The sequence below is a fragment of the Lathyrus oleraceus genome, chromosome 6, assembly GCF_024323335.1.
Source record: "Lathyrus oleraceus cultivar Zhongwan6 chromosome 6, CAAS_Psat_ZW6_1.0, whole genome shotgun sequence".
Classification (NCBI taxonomy): Eukaryota; Viridiplantae; Streptophyta; class Magnoliopsida; order Fabales; family Fabaceae; genus Lathyrus; species Lathyrus oleraceus.
Genome location: NC_066584.1, coordinates 320513240 through 320521661, shown reverse-complemented (window position 1 = coordinate 320521661; position 8422 = coordinate 320513240). Strand labels below are relative to the sequence as shown.

The 8422-nt window shown below is 36.3% G+C and overlaps 1 non-coding gene across 1 annotated transcript; it reads left to right on the top strand.

Moving 5' to 3' along the window:
* The first annotated feature begins 1163 nt into the window (after positions 1–1163).
* LOC127099662 (small nucleolar RNA R71) lies at positions 1164–1270 on the top strand. The gene has a single exon (XR_007794141.1). It is a non-coding gene; the product is annotated as a small nucleolar RNA R71 (small nucleolar RNA).
* Positions 1271–8422: the final 7152 nt, after the last annotated feature.

The following is an 8422-nucleotide window of genomic DNA, read 5'->3' as shown; positions in this document are numbered from 1 at the left end:
GTTTTCTTTTATTAGAAAGAATTTCTTTTAAAAACTTGGCATATGAGGGCATTTGCGTAATAGCTTTTGTAAACGGAATAGTGACGTTTAATTGTTTCAGGAGGTCAACAAATTTTTTAAATTGGCCCGCATCTTTGGTTTTAATAAGCCTTTGAGGGTAAGGGATAGGTGGTTTATAAGGTGGTGGAGGTACATAAGGTTCCTTCTTTTCTACGGTTTCCTTATTACTCTCTGCCTTTTCCTTAGGTTCACTTTCCTCAGTTGACTTTTGAGAGTTTTGGTTTTCCATCCTTGGATCAGACGGTCCTTCCACTTCCGTTCCACTTCTTAATATGATTGCATGAGCGTGGCTTCTCGGGTTAGGTTGGGGCTGTCCAGGAAATGTACCAGTTGGGGCAGCAGTAGGCGCTTGTTGTTGAGCTACTTGTGATATTTGTGTTTCCAGCATTTTGTTATGGGTAGCCAGGGCATCTACTTTACTTGCTAGTTGTTTAATTTGTTCACCAGTGTGTACATTCTGGTTTAAGAAATCTTTATTGGTTTGTTGTTGGGAAGCTATAAAGTTTTCCATCATGATTTCCAAGTTGGATTTCCTAGGGGCGTTATTGTTGTGTGTAGATGGGTTCGGTTTCTGATATCCCGGAGGTATAGCTGGGGCTTGATTTGGAGATTGTCCAGGTGCGTACAAAGCATTATTACTCTTATATGAAAAGTTTGGATGGTTCTTCCAATTTGAGTTATAGGTATTCGAGTAGGGGCTTCCTTGAGCATAGTTTACTTGTTCTGCTTGGATTCATGTTAAGAGTTGACAATCTGTAGGAGTGTGACCTTGGATTCCACAGACTTCGCAATTCTGAGTTATGGCGACTACGGTGGCTGGAGGTGATACATTTAAACTTTCAATTTTCTGGACCAGAGCATCCACTTTTGCATTAACATGATCAAGGTTACTTATCTCGTACATGCCGGTTTTCGTTTGAGGTTTTTCCACCATTGTTCGTTCGGTTCCCCACTGGTAGTGGTTTTGGGCCATGCTCTCGATAAGCTGGTAAGCGTCAGCATAAGGTTTGTTCATTAGCGCACCACCTGCAGCGGCGTCTATTGTTAACCTTGTGTTGTACAAGAGACCATTATAGAATGTGTGAATTACTAACCAGTCTTCTAAACCATGGTGTGGGCAAAGTCTCATCATGTCTTTGTATCTTTCCCATGCTTCGAAAAGAGACTCGTTATCTTTCTGTTTAAATCCATTTATCTGGGCTCTTAACATAGTTGTTTTGCTTGGCGGAAAATATCGGGCAAGAAAAACTTTCTTCAACTCGTTCCATGTGGTGACAGAGTTGGAAGGGAGAGATTGAAGCCATCTTCTACCGCTATCTCTTAATGAGAAAGGAAAAAAACGAAGTCGAATGGCCTCTGAAGTGACACCATTAGCTTTAACAGTATCAGCGTATTGGACAAATACGGATAAATGAAGGTTAGGATCCTCGGTAGGATTCCCAGAGAATTGGTTCTGTTGTACTGCCTGCAACAACGAAGGTTTAAGTTCGAAGTTGTTTGCTTCGATTGCGGGTGGAGCAATACTTGAATGCGGCTCATCTTGTGATGAAGCTGCGTAATCTCTAAGAGCACGAGCTGGTTCTGCCATCTCGGGTATCGAAGGAAAAATGTTTTTGAAATCAGGAAGTTCTACAGGAGGGAGATTGTTTGCAGCACGATATTCCCGAATTCGTCGTAAGACTCGGAGATATAGTTCGATATCGTTGATTCGTAAGTAGAACGGCTCGCCTTGTGAGCGAGTATGTGGCATACAAATCGACGATAGAAAGAAAAGAAAAAAAAGAAACCTTAGTCTCTACAGCGTAACGGAAGAGTTACGATATCGACTAAATAAAAGTCCCCGGCAACGGCGCCAAAAACTTGATCGCTCGACTTTATGAGTCGAATTTGGGGTACAAACTGCAAGTGCACAGTTCTATCGCGTAGTTTTAAAAGATATCGATCCCACAGGGACTTATGAATCGATATACCGTTATCTAAGGTTACTTCGTAAAGCTAAGGTGGATAATGTTTGATTGTTTGGGGAAAAGCTAAAAACTAAACTAAGATCTAGATTAAATATTAATAAAGCGGATATCGGTATGCAGTTCGTCGTAATTAAGGAATCAATTCTTTGTCGGTCCCTTGGTTTTAAAACAAATCTTTTCAGTTGACTTTATTGATTAAAAGTTTTATCTCAAACTCTCGCTCTGTTGAATAAACCATGATTTTATGTTAACGTAGTTGTCACTTATAATTAAGTCAAAAACCATTTTTTGAAAGCAATAAAGTTCGTAGAAACTCTTTTTAAGAAAACACTAACCGTTTAAACACCCTTATCTCAAACTCTCGCTCTGTTGATTTAGGTTATATAATTAAATTTGAATGCTTAACTCTCGTCCTCACATTCAATCTTTAAAAATACTTTTTGGAAAAGATTAGAATTTAATTAACTCTAAAAATTGCTCTCGCCCTGATCTAGAATTAATGTCCAATTTACACTGTCCAGTTAAAACCTCAAACTCTCGCTCTATTGATTTTAACTTCTTTATGTCTTTTACTTTCGTACAAAAACCTTGTTATTAAACCTGTAAATTGAGACCGTAAAAAGAGTGATTTTTATTTTAAACTTAATTAAACCGACTTAGTTTTGATTCCTTATTCCGCTTACTTTACATACCGATATCTAAGCGAATTAGCCAGACATGCTAAACAGACTTAAATAAATATCATGCATAAACAGACTCATCTCAAGCAAATAATATAAATAAATAATAAAACAAAGCATTAAACAATAATTAAAGAACCTGAATAATTTAAACAGTAGTCTTGAACACTCCACCACAAGCCGGTAGGATTTGTTCTTGAATTCTTCAATTAACCAACAAATTAAAACGAAGGAATAAAAAAAAACTAGATTCTAACGTAAGGTTAGATCCGGTGAAAAGGTACACAATAGTTTCCGGTGTAGAAACTATTATGTGAAAAACTAATTAAGTGCTAGAGAAGAAAATAGAATTGCCAAAAGAAAATAATAAAAGTTGCAAAAGTAGTATGTAAAAGGTATGCCTAAGCTGCTGAGAAAAAGAAAATTGGAAACTTCCGAAATCTGGAAAAAAGCATGTGCTCTGCAGGTTTTGAAAGTAGTTATTTATATTGGTGCCTTCCGTAACGGTTTTCAAAACGTCTTCCATAAATATAGCCATTACTTTGAAAAAGAGTCAAGCGTGCAGATAGGTTCAACGCGTTCCTGGTGCCAAAAATGTAGGAATGGTGTGACGTTCGTCACACCATGTGTGACGTTCGTTACAGAAGTGTGCAAGGCGTGACGCTCGTCACAGCCTCTGTGACGCTCGTCACAGGCACAACGCCTGTGTCTTCTTTGGGCTGGGCTTGGCTTTTGCTATTTGTTTCTTTTCATTCCTTTTTGCACCTCATTTTCTTCCTTTTTTTACTTTTGCTTCAAATAGATCACCTGAGACAAATAGAAAGGAAATACCGCGTAATATCTAATAAAATGAAGTAAATTGAAATAAATAATAATATAATTTAATTGAATTAAGTCCTAAAATATGATATAATTTCACGTTATCAGTAGTCAAAAGTTTGTTAGGAATGCCTTGCATTCTAGTCGAGTTTGCACGTAGCTTTATTACCTTTTAAATTTATTGTGTTTTAATTTGTTCATAATAAATTTGTGTGTCCATAGATTCCTCTCCTACCTTCCTCCATTCAATATCTCCGCCAACATTAACATCCTCATTTTTGAATTTCATGACCTTCAAGCTTGTATTCCACCACTTGGATTCATGTTCCCCTTTCACTCCTTGAGGATTTGACATATACCCATTTGACGTTTTAACTGATCAAATTAGTTAGTTTGGATATTCAAAATCAATTAGTTTTTCTATTATCACCTCACGCCGGATGACCAACGACTATGCATAACTTTCTTACTTTCTTATGCATGGAGGGCGGAGTTTTAGCATCGTTCCAATGGCCAATCACTTACTTGGTCTGCTTTCCTTTAATATGTGGAATCCAAATTCACCCCTCCTTATTCGAAGATCTTAAAGGTGCCTTGTTTAAACTATGTCAATGAAGGATTGTCAAATTCAATTTGAAGTCCTAGCTAATCATATTGTGGGCTATCCACCACCATTCTACCTGAATTGCTTCATCTAAGGCTTGAAATTGGCCATTCGCCGCAAAGTACAAGCATTATCTCTCACACAAGCATTTCACTTAGTTAAACTTTAAGAGGAGAAATTTCTTGACTAGAACCCTTTTTCCTCAAAATAGTTCCAACCAAATCCCATCACCACCATATCATCTTTCAAACCAACCATTACCGTTACTTCACCTAAACCACAAATTCCCATCAAACGGATGCGCACAAATGAACTTCAAGCCCTACAAGAAAGGGGTTGTGTTACAATTACTTCACCTAAACCACACATTCCTATCAAACGGATGTCCACAGAGGAACTTCACGCCCTACAAGAAAAGGGGTTGTGTTACAATTATGATGAGAGATTATAACCATGTTAGTAAACACCATTTCCACTTGCTCATCGTGGAATCTGAGGAAGTTACATAAACATATGTGAAGGACACATGACCATCCATGGAGTTATCCCTACTGAATCTACAAGAACCCGATCCGACCCAAATCAGTCAACACGCTCTCACAGACCGCTCCATTACTCAAACATTATAGGTCACATGCCAAATTTTTAACATCACAGTTAGAAAATTTTACGTCATACCGTTCATATCCCTACAGTTATATCAGTATCCTATATTTTTTAAAAAATACCAATTTTAGTCTTTTTTGCTTTTAACCAATTTACCATTTCATTTTTAACAATTCAATTGGACTTCTGAAAATTGCACTATTCACCCTCGTACCGGAACTCATTGGAAAAGACTTCCGGTATGTTTTTTTTCCAAACCGGAAGGCTTCATGAAAGACATCTGGTTTACTGCATAACGTATTCTGGAAGACTTATTTGAAGAGTTCTGGTCCAGTTTTGAAAAAAAAAACGTTCTGGAACACTTATCATATGTGTTTCGGTTAACAGATTAACATACACCTTATATGATCCATAACTCTTCCCTGCAGCCTTCCGATTTGCATTTTTAAATTATTTTTTTAACATTTTTTTATTGTGAAGGTATGGAAATTCTTCCCCAAGTATGTGTAGATACTTCAGATGCTTTTTTAACCACTCAAAGATTTGGTATACGAGAAGAGGTGATCAGATGGATTAAAGAGGTTGAAATCCATAATAAAGTAACTGTTATTATCACTCGTTCAGATACTGAAACAGACAAGAGAGAGAAGTAACAAATTAATATTTGATTGTGATAAAGGTGGGAAATACAAGGATACTGATAGTGGAACCCAAAGTGCATCCAAAAGATGTGAATGCCCATTTAAAATCAGGTCGACTCCGGCAAAAGATGAGTCTGGTTGGAAGATTGATGTAAAATGTGGGGTCCATAATCATGGTTTACCTGATAGATTAGAAGGTCATTCCTTTGTTGGTAGGTTGACCACGAATGAGAAGCAGCATGTCGTTGATTTGACAAAGAGACATGTACCACCTAGACACATATTAATTTCCTTGCAAGACCAAGATCTAGAGAATGTCACTCGGATTACACAAATATAAAAGCATAAGAGTATGATAAAAAAAGAGATAAGAGGTCCTAGAAGTGAGATACGACATTTGTTTAAGCTTATTGAGGATGCAGGCTATGTGTATTGAAGTAGAAAAAGGGATGACTCAAAAGTTGTGAGAGATATATTTTGGGCCCATCTTGATTCAGTTAAGTTATTGAATATTTTTCCTATTGTGATAGTTATGGATAACACCTACAAGACAAACAAATATACACAACCTTTGTTTAAAATTGTTGGCATGACATCAGCCGAGTTGACTTTTGCTGTTGCATTTGTGTATATGGAGTCTGAGCAGACAGAGAATTTTTGTTGGATATTGGAGAAACTTAAAGAATTATTTGTGGAGAAATATTTGTGTCCACAAGTGATTTTGACAGATAGAGATCTTACTTTGATGAAAGCAATTGAAATTGTGGTTCCCAGGTCGATTAATTTTCTATGTAGGTTTCACATTAACAAAAACGTTGGTGCAAAATGCAAGCAATATGTGGTGAATGACATGCAAAAGATGATAGACATATTATGGATGAAAGTTGTTTGTGTTGGTGTAATCCCTAGAGGCCAATACTTTTGGTACTTGTATCGAATTATTTATTAATAATAAAAGGTTTTTTTCTTTATTATGTTTGTTTAATAAAGTCCCTAGAATAACTAGTCTATTTAATGTATAAAGTGTGACTTAATCATGAGATCCCATTAAACATAAGGACAATACTCTTAAAGTATCCATAGTCGAGCTTTGTTGTGAAGTGAGATGACATTAAATCATTAAGACTATTATGTATATAAACTGATGATAACATCCCATGGATCATGGATAAGGAGTTATCAAGTCTTAAACACAAGTATGAATATTATGAGTAATATTTATACTGGACTGACCCACTATGAGAATACTATATAGAATGTTATGCAAAGTGTCATAAGTTATTCTCATGGTGATAGTGGTGTATACGACCCTTCGACCTGAAACCACTATGGACCTTAGATGTAGAGTCGAGTGTTTTATTGCTGATCAAACATTGTCCGTAACTGGATGACCATAAAGACAATTGATGGGTACTCCACGAAGCATGCTGAGGAACATGAGTGACCTAGATGGAATTTATCCATCCTGTGTAACAGGATGGATGTCTAAGAGCCCAATATTGAACTGGACAAGGATGACACGGTCTATGCCTTGTGTTCAATATAGACATAAGGGCAAAAGGATAATTGTACACATAAGTATTATCACAAAAGGATTTGTCAAATCACATGACATTTTCGTGTCTTGGGTAGCCGTGATGTGTTGCTAGATACCGCATATTATTTATTATGTTAAATACGTGATTTAATATAATTGCCAATGTCGTGAAAACATACAGGGTCACACACAAAAGGACTGATTGATAAGAGATAGAGTAAATAAGGAACATCATAAGGTACGGTGCACTTAAGTGAATTGTAGAACATCGTAAGGTACGGTGCACTTAAGTAGAATATGAAATATGGTAAGGTACCACGCGCTTAAGTAATTTTGGTATATCATAAGATATGGGCAACATACACTTAAGTGGGATTTTTAGCTTGTAGCCCACACAAGTGGTTCTATAAATAGAACCCTTGTGCATAAGCATTTGATTAGATGAAATTTTGTTTCTCTTTCTTTCACTCAAAGCCTTCATTCGTAGGAGCTAGCACTGAGACTAAAGGAACCCGTTCGTGTGGACTGAGTAGAGGTGTTGTCACCATTCAACGTTCGTGATCACTCCTTAGATCTGCATCATAGGTTTCAATCGCTACAAGAGGTAACAATTTCTATCACTGATCATGCCCATTCGTAAGGATCACTGAAGGAGAAAATTTTAATTTCCGCTGCATTTTGGATCGCGATTCTCCTAGTGTGATCAGTCGCCAAAATTTAATTTGGTTTATTTAATTAATAGAATTTAAATTAATAATAATAATGTGTTTATTATTATTTTCTTGTGGTGATCGGTTATAGCCTTAATTTTCCTTTATTTTACTTTTTGGATTTTAAAATACGACATGCGTGTCATGCCTCTCTTTTAATCTCTTAATGTAACTTCTTTTCTCATCACACTCCCTCGTATGTAAAACGAGTTTCTTTTATGTAACGAATGTTATGAAGAAAGAGAAGAATACAATATCAAAGGAGGACAACCTTGAAGATCTTGCTTGGAAAAGCTTAGATCGTTATTAGGTTAACTTAGGTTCTCTCATTGGCTTGGGAGAACAATTGCGCTAGGGGCCATAACTGTTTCATTTTGTATGTATGTTGATGCATGTGAGAGACGATTTATATGATAAATAAGCCGGTGAGATCAGAATAATTGCAAATTCCCTCAAATTAAATATTAAGTTTATGGTTTCCAAGTTTTAGCATTCATCAAGACTAGTATCGAATAATGTAGGTTTCGCCTACGTGAGGTGCATGTTCTATATTAGTAAGGTGATATGGGATAATTGTAATATCCAGTTGCTAAAGCAATGAGTCAAACTTAATTAAACAAATTATAATAAGATTATATACGTTTAGAAGTAAGAGTTAGAAATGATCCATGTGATGGATTAGAATAAGGAATTATTCACCCAACTAAAATATTCGAAAGTTGTATTAGATACAATTGGAATGAGTTCCTACCTAAATAATCCAGTTTTGTGTAATCCTCCTACACGGACTTAAAACAA